The following is a 12,267-nucleotide window of genomic DNA, read 5'->3' on the forward strand; positions in this document are numbered from 1 at the left end:
TGTAATTTATTTAAACCACGATTACACAAGCTTTTTTTGTAAATGCAGTTCTGGCAAATAATCCTATTTTAAAAGTGCCAAACGGAGAATTTGCTACAAAGCAATTCCGTGGACTAGGCTGTGGAGATAGGAGGCCAGTGAGATAGGAGAAGACACAGGGACAAATGACACCAGCCACATACCAGCTTGCTGGGAACCTTGGGTCCAGTGTACCAGTCTTGGTCCAGGCACAGAAAGATTACAGGACACACCAAGTGACTGGACACAAGTATTGGTAGAAGGACAGCATCACAGACAAGGAAACACGTCAGTGGGGTTTAAATCCCACTCACATGTGGAGTCAGCTGGAGAGGGCTTCCATGCAGCAGGACCAGCAAGTCCAAAGTGACTGAAGGGGACAAGTGTGATGGGGCCAAGGGGAGGGGAGGCCTAAAGGCACTGGGGAAGCCTGGATCCCGGGATGGAGGGTACACAGAGTGAGGCCAAGGAATGCCATGCAGTTTGGTTTCTACAATTAGATTTCTCCTAGAAAGCAGCTCCAGAAACACACAGCTGATGCTGCACACCAAGCACACGCCAGGTGAGTGATGGCAGGCAGGGACGGGAGCAGCCCAGCCACAAGGACACAGGCCGCCAGGGGGCAGAGCCAAGCTGTCCCAAAAGGAAGCAGCCCCCATAAATTTTCCATTAAGTAATGACGTTCTGGAAATCTTGAAGCAATGCCCCTGAGGCAAGATGAGGCCAAGGACTTCTAGAACTTCTGGGCTGGGCCATGCTTGTCTCTTTCCAAAAAGACTTACAGCAAAGCCAAGGGATGAAAACTCATGTGTGCTCTGGGCCGGTGACCACTCTTCTTCACCTTCCCACCAGGCTTAGACAGGCCCTTGACCCAAGAAAGCTGAATTTTCTTTTTTTTTTTTTTTTGAAACAGGGTCTGTTGCCCAGGCAGTGCAGTGATACAATCTTGGCTCACTGCAACCTCTGCCTTCCGGGGTCAAATGATTCTCCCACCTCAGCCTCCCCAGTAGCTGGGATTACAGGCGTGTGCCACCATGGCTGGCTAATATTTGTACTTTTAGTAGAGATGAGTTTCACCATGTTGGCCAGGCTGGTCTCAAACTCCTGACCTCAGGTGATCCGCCCACCTCGGCCTCCCAAATTGCTGGGGTTGCAGGCGTGAACCACCACGCCCGGCCAGAAGCTGAATTTTCTGCTCACAAGAAAAAACGGTTTTCTACAGAAAACCTGACTCTTGAACCTTGCCTCAATTGGTGTTTTAAGTCATTGCAAAAGCCAAAACACCCTTCCCTAGCCAGCTCACAAGTGATGCACAGTAACAGTTAAATTCTCAAAAATGTAACACTGCTTCTGGCCTCATCCCCACTTTACAGATAGGGACACCAAGGCAGAGAGAAGTACGTGACCCAGGAGTGGGAAGACCAGGTCTAAGCAGATAGAGTGGCCCAAAACCTGGCATCTGATTCCTGGGTAGTTTAAGTTTGCCTCTGAACTAAGGAAATCCTCACTAGTGTGCTGCACACACACACACCAGAAGTGTCAAACACAGACGGTCGTGACACAGTGGCCGCCATCCTTAACACACACCCAGGTCCCTGAGGAAAGAAACTGCTGGAGGTTCTGTTCGAATGTAAAGCTATGACATGTTCGACACGAGACAAACCTGGGAGCTACCAGTACCCCAAAGTTTCTTTAAGGAGGTTCTGAAGATAACAAATGAAAGTGACATCTGGCCGGGCGTGGTGGCTCACACCTTAATCCCAGCACTTTGGGAGGCCGAGAAGGGTGGATCACCTGAGGTCAGAAGTTGGAGACAAGCCTGGCCAACATGATGAAACCCCTATCTCTACTAAAAATACAAAAAATTAGCTGGGCATGGTGGCGGGCACCTGTAATCCCAACTACTCCAGAGGCCGAGGCCGGACAATTGCTTGAACCTGGGAGGCGGAAACTGCAGTGAGCCAAGATTGTGCCACTGTACTCCAGGCCTGGGCAACAAGAGTGAAACTCCGTCTCAAAAAAAGAAAAAGAAAGAAAAGAAAGTGACACCCATGGCCCCATAACGGGGATCACCATAAGATGCCTGAGACTCCTGCAACCACTCTGGGCCTGTGCAGCACCTGCACTTCAAGGGACCATACTGACCTACTGCTATGCCCACAGCTTTCCCATGACCACAGGAAAATAAGACGCTTGGGAAACTTCAAGAGCCCACTCTTACGGCAATGACAAGAAACATGAGGAAAACCAACCACTTCTAGTCTGTTATAGGGCAAGAAAGAGAGGTACAGTGAGAACTCCTATGTGAGAGCCAGACGACTTTTCTAAGGCCCAGATTTGATGAGGTAAGCCTCCTTGGGCGAATTCTTCCCACAGCGGTTCCCCCCCACCCCCCACTGCCCCAGACCCCTAGCATCTAGGCTCCAACAACAAGTCAGCCACCCCTGTCACCTTCAGCCTTTGATCTGCTAGCCCTACTGCCAGACAGATGGAGGGACGCAGACAGAGGCTCACAGGTGCGTGCTCTCTCTCCCTCTCTGGCCCACAGCATCTGGTGCTTCCCTAATCTCCATCTAGTGAGTTCCACGGTCAGCCCATAGTGGGCACCCCTGGGAACTGAAGGCAGGCTCATCTTTATTTCACTTTTGTCTTCCCAGCACACAGGAGGTGTACTCCCTCAGTGACCACACCCAGATTGTCATCCTAGGGCTTCCAGCTCAATCGCAAAGCTCTGGAAAAGGAAAACAGTTCATGCTCTCACATGGGTAAGTGGAGACCACCAGACACAGTCACTCACTCAGGCAACAGGTCCTAACATGCCCTGCCCTAGCACTCAGTGGTTGACATGGCATTCTCCCAAGTGATTAGGCAATACGTGGGGTGAATACCGTGGAGGAGAAGGGTAGGGCTGCTCTGGCCATGGACGAGGCCAGGAATTTGCTCTGGCCATGGATGCGGAGAGGAATTTGCACTGACCCACGGGACAGGCGGCATCTCTGAAGAAGGGACATAGAATGAGACCAGAGGGGGAGGAAGAGTGTGTGCTCTTCTGTGGTGGGGGTGAGGCAGGCATCGGCAAGAGAAGGCACGCCTGGCATAGTTAACAGGAGAAAACATCTTCAAAGTTTTCCGTTGAAAATATTAAAAAATGCTGCTCCCTCTCCACTGTCATACTGACCTGTGGCCAAAAAGCAGGAGCCACCATTGACTATGTTAAGAGTTAGCTGAAGGTCAACGGAAAGGAAAAAAATTTCGCATATTGTTTCCAACCCAAAGAAGGCTACGTAATCCTTTTTTTTTTTTTTGAGATGGAGTCTCGCTCTGTCGCCCAGGCTGCAGTGCAGTGGCCGGATCTCAGCTCACTGCAAGCTCTGACTCCCGGGTTTACACCATTCTCCTGCCTCAGCCTCCCGAGTAGCTGGGACTACAGGCGTCCGCCACCTCGCCCGGCTAGTTTTTTGTATATTTTAGTAGAGACGGGGTTTCACCGTATTAACCAGGATGGTCTCGATCTCCTGACCTCGTGATCCGCCCGTCTCGGCCTCCCAGAGTGCTGGGATTACAGGCTTGAGCCACCGCGCCCGGCCGAAGGCTACATAATCAAACTGGATGTCCTACTTTTGTATCTACTTCCAACAGAAATCCTGTATCACGTTCCCAGTGTAGAAGAAAAGGATGAAGCAAGGTTAGACAATGCTGTAGTTCCCAAACTGAGTGCCCAGGTGCCCTGGGGATATCATGGTAAACTCAGATGGCATTGCAGGAACTATTAGCACAAGGTAGTTGATCATTTCAAACACCAGATTGCACTCTATTCCTTTCAACAATGTCACAGCCTGCAACACTTGATCAGTAAGTTGCTGTAATAAAAACCAAAGATCGCCCAGGCACAGTGGCTCACGCCTGTAATCCCAGCACTGTGGGAGGCCACGGGAGGTGGATCACCTGAAGTCAGGAATTTGAGACCAGCCTGGCCAACATAGTGCAACCCTATCTCTCCCGGGGGGAAAAAAAAAAGTACCCAGGCATGGTGGTGTGCACCTGTGGTCCCAGCTACTCAGGAGGCTGAGGCAGGAGAATTACTTAAATTTGGGAGGTGGAAGTTGCAGTGAGCAGAGATGGCGCCACTATACTCCAGCCTGGGCGACAGAGCAAGACTCTATCTCCAAAAGAAAAAAAAAAAAGCAAAGGTCATATAAAAATCAACATGAACAGGAAATGCAGGTAGTGACATCCAATCTAGTTCTAAGGTTTGAAAACTTGTGCAGCACCCAACAGGCAGACACACCCTATTAGAAAGTAACTATGGGCCGGGCATGGTGGGTCACACCTGTAATCCCAGCACTCTGGGAGCATGAGGTGGGCGGATCACCTGAGGTCACGAGTGTGAGACCAGCCTGCCCATCTGGTGAAACCTCATCTCTACTAAAAATACAAAAAATAAGGTATGGTGGCACGCACCTGTAATCCCAGCTACTCCAGAGGCTGAGACAGGAGAATCACTTGAACCCAGGAGGCAGAAGTTGCAGTGAGCCAAGATTGTGCCACTGCACTCCAGCCTGGGCAACAGACCAAGACTCTGCCAAGGAGAAAAAAAGGCAAAGTATGGTTATGTAAGGATAAAATATATATTATTATTATTTTTTTCAGACAGCTACACAGTTGTTGAGACACTGGTACTTATTCTGCTGCTTGTGCTTAACTACCTAATAACATTGTTGGCTATTTCCTTTGGCCTGAGAGCATCACAGAAAAAAACTGAGACGTTTAAGGATGTTGTGAACCAAGAAAATTTGGGAACCTCTGGGTTAATGAGAATAAAAATGTAAATTTTCCCTCTAAATTCATAGACCTCTGATTCAGCATGGTTTTTTTTTTTTTTTTTTTTTTTTTTAAAGACAGAGTTTTGCTCTTGTTGCCCAGGCTAGAGTGCAGTGGTGTGATCTCAACTCACTGTAACCTCTGCCTCCTGGGTTCTAGCAATTCTCAGGCCTCAGCCTCCTGAGTAGCTGGTATTACAGGCATGCGCCTCCACGCCTGGCTAATTTTGCATTTTTAGTAGAGATGGGGTTTCTTCATGTTGGTCGGGCTGGTCTCAAACTCCCGACCTCAGGTGATCCGCCTGCCTCGGCCTCCCCAAAGTGCTGGCATTACAGGCGTGAGCCACCGCATCCGGCTAAGTATGCCTGTTTTCAAAGATGTTCTCTGCAATCATAATATTTAAGTGAATTTTGGGGAAATTTTAGGGATAGACAGTACTTAACTGTAATGAACACAACTGTAATGTTTTATAACTCTGAGCAGGAAACAAATTGTTTCCTTGGACTAACCTTATTTACAATCTAGTCAATAGTTCAGACAAATCAAAATAGTTCAGACAAATCAAAAAAAATCAAAAACGAAGTAGAAAAATGAAAAAAGATGTAGAAAACAAAAAATCCAAAACCAGTTCAGAAAGTTTGAACACTTTCTGCAATGATGTAGTTTCTACTTGCAAAGTGGATGGCAGCAAGCCCTCTTCACTGGCATCCTCCATCAAGCCATAGTTCTCTTCATCGTTGCCCCAATTAACTCCTATCCTTTGAAGGGGCTTTCAGGGTCTCCAGACGGACTTTGTTTTGAGCCCACTCATCACAAAGCGCCTGGCCCCAAGCAACCTGTTCCCAGACCACGAAAGGAGATTAGAAAGCAAAGCAAGATAGAGATAGATACAGACATGTAGGGCAGGCTTAGTTCTGGGACTCTAAAGGCAAGCCAGAGAGGAAAAGAGAAAGACCATAAACAACTGCCCAGAATCTGCTGATTGCTGGAGATTCAGTTCCAGTTCTGTCCATCACAAGTCACTGAGAAAACCAATGGGTTGGGACCAGCTATACTTTGTATTTATAGTTCTACCTGAAGTCCTGGCCTCCCAGCAGGCCCCCTGAAACCCAATAATCCTGCCTTCATTCTGTCTGGTCTGTTCAGACTCACCCCTCTCCTAAAGTGATGGAGCACACAGGCAGAAAGACACCAGGGAAGGCAGTAGCAGTCGCCAAGACGATGGCTGGTTAACAGAAGGCTTTCTGATTCTCCCGTAAAACCACACTTAGCAGAGCTTTATGCAAACCATCATCACACCAACCTGCACTAGGGGCCTGGAAGAGCTCCACAGGAGGTACCTGCCACTTACTGAGCTGATACTCTTATCCAGCACTTCATCTGTATTGGCTTAGTTATTCACACAGCAACCCTAAAAAGCAGGCTGCGACTTTATCACCTTCATCATCATCCCCATGGTGACAGAGGCAGAGTGTATGATGGCCCGGTTGGCTGGACGTCACTTGGAGCAGCACGTGCTTCAAAGTCCTCTGCTCCGCAGCTGCCTCCACACACCAAGCACACTGGCAACACCCACAAGGGGCAGAGGCCCAGTTACCCCACACGGGTCTTTGGCTTGGACAGCAGCACCACACTTTGCTGTACCCATCCGTGGCCTGCCTTCTCTGCAGAAGCAGCTGAGTGCCATGTGGCCCATAAGCTGGGTCTTAAGTCAGACTTCTAGCAGTAGTATTTCCAAAGAACTTCATCCTCCTAAACAAATCAGAGCCAAGACCTCTCCCTGCAGCACGTGGCCATCTGCTTACAATGAGACATACCCCGTGGCATAGGTGAAATCTAAAACATACCACCCTACTGAAGCCATGAGGTGTGGGGGCAAAGGGAAGGGACACCAAGTTGTTATTTATGCTTCCCAAGCAATAAGATGCCTGAAGGGACATGGCTTAAATTTGTTTTATTCCATACAGAGTGCTAGCCTACGCCAACTGACTACAGCCCCTCATGAAATCACAAGTTCACAGTCACACATACCCTTTAGGTAGAGGAGGTCACCTCTCCACCGCTCCAAGGCTCTTGTATAAACAATTATTTTCGGGGAATGCTAGATTCTGCCCGGGGACAAAAACAAGGGGACGAGGGACCCTGACTGGTAAAAACCTGGTAATTTCTCAACATGATTCAATTTACAGCAATTTACATCTTATCTTGTCCTAGAAACATCTTTGCTAAAATGCTGGTTACACAACATCAGTATCAGAAGGTCTATTCCCCTCCTAGGTGCTACAGTGGCGGCTACTTCAAATTCATGACAGCGGCCTGTTTAATTGTGCAATCTGTGTCAGTGGGGAAGCACAAACAGGATCACTTTTCCATCTGACTGGCTCAGGCAGCTGGTGAGAACTGCGCTCGTGTCATCAGCCAGACTGCGCCACCTGGAGCCGGGCCAGTGGCCATGAGCCGAGGCAGCTCTTAGAAGCCTTAATCCTCCTTCATGCAGCATGTATACACCCCACCCCCCACCCCTTGGACCAGTCGAGTGGTGGGGCCCCATTACCTCTTGATTCTGCAGTACCTCAGACCCTGCAGCTTGCCTTGAATCAGACAAGCCAAGGCAGAGATATACTGGCCTTCCTGCTAGGGGAGAGTGTGAGCCACACTCACGCTCTCTGTTCTCCACTGGAGGGGACACCCGCACACAAGGATCTTGCAGCCAGGAGGACCATGAAACCGGGCAGGCCACAATCTCATCAACCAGAATTCCAGTCTCTCTGCTTTTGAACCTCATCAGCAGGTTAATTAAACTAGTAGCACTGAAAATGCTGCACCATCTTTTCCCTGCAAAAGGTGCCAGCAGCTGAAGGGACAAGTGGCTCAGGTACAGTGAAAGGTTCCATTGTTACATGTGGGTTACATCATGTTGCTGATGGGTAAATCTGGGTGGATAGATTCATGAATGTAAAATGTTCCTGTGAGAAGCATGTAGCAAAAACAAAACAAAACTTTGACACAGACAAGATCAAAACTGTTGGGCTGGCCGGGCGTGGGGGCTCACGTCTATAATCCCAGCACTTTGGGAGGCCGATGAGGGTGGATTGCCTGAGCTCAGGAGTTCGAGACCAGACTGGGCAACACGGTGAAACCCCATCTCTACTAATATTAGCCGGGCATGGCGGCATGCACCTGTAGTCCCAGCTACTCAGGAGGCTGAGGCAGGAGAATTGTCTGAACCCAGGAGGCAGAGGTTGCAGTGAGCCCAGATCGCGCCACTGCACTCCAGCCTGGGCAACAGAGCGAGACTCCATCTTCAAAACCAACCAACCAACCAACCAACCAAACAAACAAACAAACAAAAACTGTTGGGTTAATAAAATGTATTGTAGCAGGGGCAGGCTAGGCTAACTTTTCCAATAAAGGGCCAGATGTGCAGAACAAACAGCCTGTTAAAATATTCCATTCTGCCATCATCATAACATGATAGTAGACACAAATAATACTGAAACAAATGAGCCTCACAGTGTGCCAATAAAACTGGCCTGCAGGCCACAGTTTGCAGCCCATTCCATAGATTTCTAGACTTTGTGAAGGTGAGGGTATATGATGTTACATTAGAAATGCAGGATGCGGCCGGGCGCGGTGGCTCAAGCCTGTAATCCCAGCACTTTGGGAGGCTGAGACGGGCGGATCACGAGGTCAGGAGATCGAGACCATCCTGGCTAACACGGTGAAACCCCGTCTCTACTAAAAAATACAAAAAAAACTAGCCGGGCGAGGTGGCGGGCGCCTGTGGTCCCAGCTACTCAGGAGGCTGAGGCAGGAGAATGGCGTAAACCTGGGAGGCGAAGCTTGCAGTGAGCTGAGATCCGGCCACTGCACTCCGGCCTGGGTGACAGAGCGAGACTCCGTCTCAAAAAAAAAAAAAAAAGAAATGCAGGATGCAAAATTACAGATGAAATTAGGTAACAATGCCAGATGGGTGGCACAAAGACCCACAGAATGAAGCCAGAGGTGGTGGCAGGTGTGTGGATGACAACACCTACTTACACTGAAAACCAATCAACCACTCGGCACACATGTAAAAACTACTCAGCCTCTATGCAATCTATCCCCTTTCACAAGCCCCTACTGGCCTCTTGGTGTCTGTCCACTTCTACTTGGTGAGCTGGCCCTTCAGACACTACACCTGGCCAAATTACAGGCTGAAAGATTATGACAGAAATGTCATTAATTCAGGCTATGCATTCCCACTGACTCAGCTGTGCCCTTCACAGCTAAGAGTGGCATTTTCTCCTTGTTCCCTCTTTTAAAGCCATTATCCCATCTTCTTTACCTGTTTTCACTTTACACCTTTTCAGCTATTCATCTTTTTCAACAGAGCTGGTGTGGGGTATGTGGCACTGAGATTCATCTGCACCATAATATGAAATACAGCTGGATGTGCTCGCACACAGAGTCCCAAGCTCTTAGGAGGCTGAGGCGGAAGCACTGCTTGAGCTCAGCAAGGCTGCAGCAGAAAGCTATGATCATGCCACTGCACTCTAACCTAGGCAACAGAATAAGACTCTGTCTTTGAATTTATGGATTAAAACCCTGCTTTGAGAGAGACTCCAAGATGGCCAGAGAGCAATGTAGATCACAACGTGGGGGCTGGCAGTGAGCTGGGCACTTCGCTCTGCTTAAGAGGAGTGTTTCCTAGGAGGAAGATAACACAGGGGACACAATGGAGAATGAAAGACTACAAAGGCAGCAAGCGTGGGAGAGGAAATTCACTTCTTAGAGGGCACAAATAATTAAAATGAGAAAAAAGTTAAAGAGTGAAAAACAGGTTTAGTCAAACTCAGCTGATAATACAATCTTGGGCGGCCCCTGGTGTCGATCAGAAAATTTCTCCGGATGACATCACACCGGTCTTCTGCAATTTTCCCATTGCAAACAAAAGTATAAAAACTAAGCTCATAATCCTCATTTAAATTTAAAACTATAAAAACTTCCTATATACCAAACACCAGGGAAACATGTTATGCCAACTTCCACGTGAGTGGTCAAGATCATGCCCTTTGGGAATCTGGGAAGTCAAGAGGGAGATGAGTGAAACGCAAACGACAATCTGCATGGTTCATGACCACATTGCCTGTGGCCGTAATGTTCCAAACACACCAGCTTAACACACAGTCCTGTTACGTGCAAGTGGAAATAACACTGAACTCCTCAAACAGATCCACAAGTGGGAAAGGTGACATTCCAATCAACTGCTCTAATTTCACCCACTGGGAAGCAGTCGGGGTGAGTAAGCAAGAGTATATCATGCCTCTAAGTTTCTTCTCAAAGCAGCAGAGCAGTGGCTGACTCAAGGTGTCCCTGGAACCTGCCTACACTCACTGCGGATACAAAAAGGAACAGGGCTGGCCCAAGTGCTTCTAGAGACACCATGACCTAACACCCCCAGCAACATTTTAGCCATGACTACCAAGAGCCCTTGCTGGGTGGGAAAGCCAAACTAGACCTCTGACGGCCACAAGGAGATGAAGCCAGGAACAGACACACGCATGAAAGGCAACAGCACACACTGACTCAGGATCCAGAGATACCGGACCCTGGGTACCTCGGTGAGGAGCTGACGTTAATGGGATGATCTTTTCTTCAACGATATTACCCTGGGCACTTCATAGTGATTTTAAGAGAAAGATCTGGAAAAGACGTTACACCAGTCAGTATCCAGACTCTCTCAAGAAATGGCTTTAGACAAGATGACTTTTCTTCTCATCTTGCCCTCACCACTCATCAGGTACAGAATCCAATCTATGGGGATTAGGAGGAGGAACGGCATCACTTTTCTTGAAGAAAAGGGAACACAGAATGTGATGGTAAATTAATGTCAGAGCTTCCATAAGTCCCTGGTTGACAAAGCAGGAACTGAAGACTGTGACCAGTCAGTGAGAGCTGACAGTGTCTCAAGTGCTGGATTTATATCTGATACACACCCCCAAAGGTACACAGAAAGCCATTCCTACACCTTTACAGAAGACTTCGATGGTCAATGCCATCCTAGGGAAATAGGTCAAGGGGTTCCCACCTTCCAGGCAACGTTAAATTCACTTTCAGGCTTCTCTTCCCTCAGGTAAAAGCAAGTCACCCAGATAACTCATTCCACGCACTGCTAGGAGGCCCTCCATACACATTCAGTGTCTACTTCTGTCCAGACAATTGAACTGAATCTGCCGAAGAGGGATGCTTGGAAGTAAATAGCTGTCACCCACTCATCTCAGTAACTTTCAAAATGTAAAGGTGCAGAATGAAATGAAACCCACACCATTTCAGATGACAACAGCTAAGGAAGCAAAAAACTTGGCAGGCATCTATCACTTTGTGAGAACCACATTAGTTTGCCCTTAATTCCACCTAACTTCCACAAAGTAAATAACCCACAGAAGTCAAGTAGCCCAACTATCACACTGACAGGTGCATGGAGGTACTGGAGAGAAAAGACACACAGCGTGCCTCATCTCCTCACTGCGCGCACCCTTCCTCCTGTCTCCAGCCCTTGCAGGAAGCAGCCACTCACAGAGCAGCCCTAGGTGCTGTGCCCCAAGGTAGCCTCAGATGCAGCCAAGCTGGCATCTTGCAGACTCAAGAGTCCACCATACAATCTAAGTTTACTCCCCTGCAGATGTGGCCAGCTTGTCCTTTGAGTCCACTGAGGAGTAACAGCCACTTAACTGGTAAGGAACTTTCAGACCAACAGAAACCAAAACCCAGGGCAGCGACTATCACACTCGTATGGAACCTGTGGCACTCCCTAGGAACGCCTCATCATCTTTCTACTAAAAATCTGATTAAGTTCAGGAGTTCACGTCCAGCCTGAGCAACACGGCAAAACCGTGTCTCTACCAAAAATACAAAAGATTAGCCAGGCGTGGCGGTGCATGCCTGTGGTCCCAGCTACTCTGGAGGCTGAGGAGGGAGGATCACTTAAGTCTGGGAGGCAGAGGATGCTGTGAGCCGGAATCATGCCACTGCCCTCCAATTTGGGTGACAGAGTGAGACCTCGTCAAAAAACAAAAAAAAAAAGGAAAAAAAATCTAAGGATGTAGAAATGAGGTGCATTACACACAAAGCTTTAGACTAGGGTCCAAATACAGAATGAAAAAATATAAAAAGTACACATCCCTGAGTAGAAAAGAGATGGCAAGATAACACATCTTTGGCTAATTTTTATTACTATTTTTTACATTTGTTTTTCGAACTCCCTGAAATACCATGAACAGAGTTATCAATCAGGAACTAAGGGGAAAAATACTTTAAAAGGACTTAAATGGCCGGGGTGGGTGGGGGCACAAAGCACAGCAGGAGAGACACCTGGCTTAGTTAGGATGGTGCCCACTCTGAATTTAATAACTGCTTCAGGAGGCGTGTGTGGGGAGAGCCAGAGAG

General features: G+C 48.2%; 1 protein-coding gene across 2 annotated transcripts in view; it reads right to left on the reverse strand.

The window, feature by feature from the left end:
• Nucleotides 1–6,581, reverse strand: part of BRD4 (bromodomain containing 4) — a 45,701-nt gene extending 39,120 nt beyond the window's left edge. For both annotated transcript variants that reach the window (XM_025366819.1, XM_025366820.1), the window contains exon 1: nt 6,394–6,581. The gene's annotated coding sequence lies outside the window, so the exon portion shown is untranslated. The remainder of the gene's footprint in view (nt 1–6,393) is intronic.
• Between the last annotated feature and the right edge of the window lie 5,686 nt (nt 6,582–12,267).

This window comes from Theropithecus gelada, chromosome 19 (assembly GCF_003255815.1).
Source record: "Theropithecus gelada isolate Dixy chromosome 19, Tgel_1.0, whole genome shotgun sequence".
NCBI lineage: Eukaryota > Metazoa > Chordata > Mammalia > Primates > Cercopithecidae > Theropithecus > Theropithecus gelada.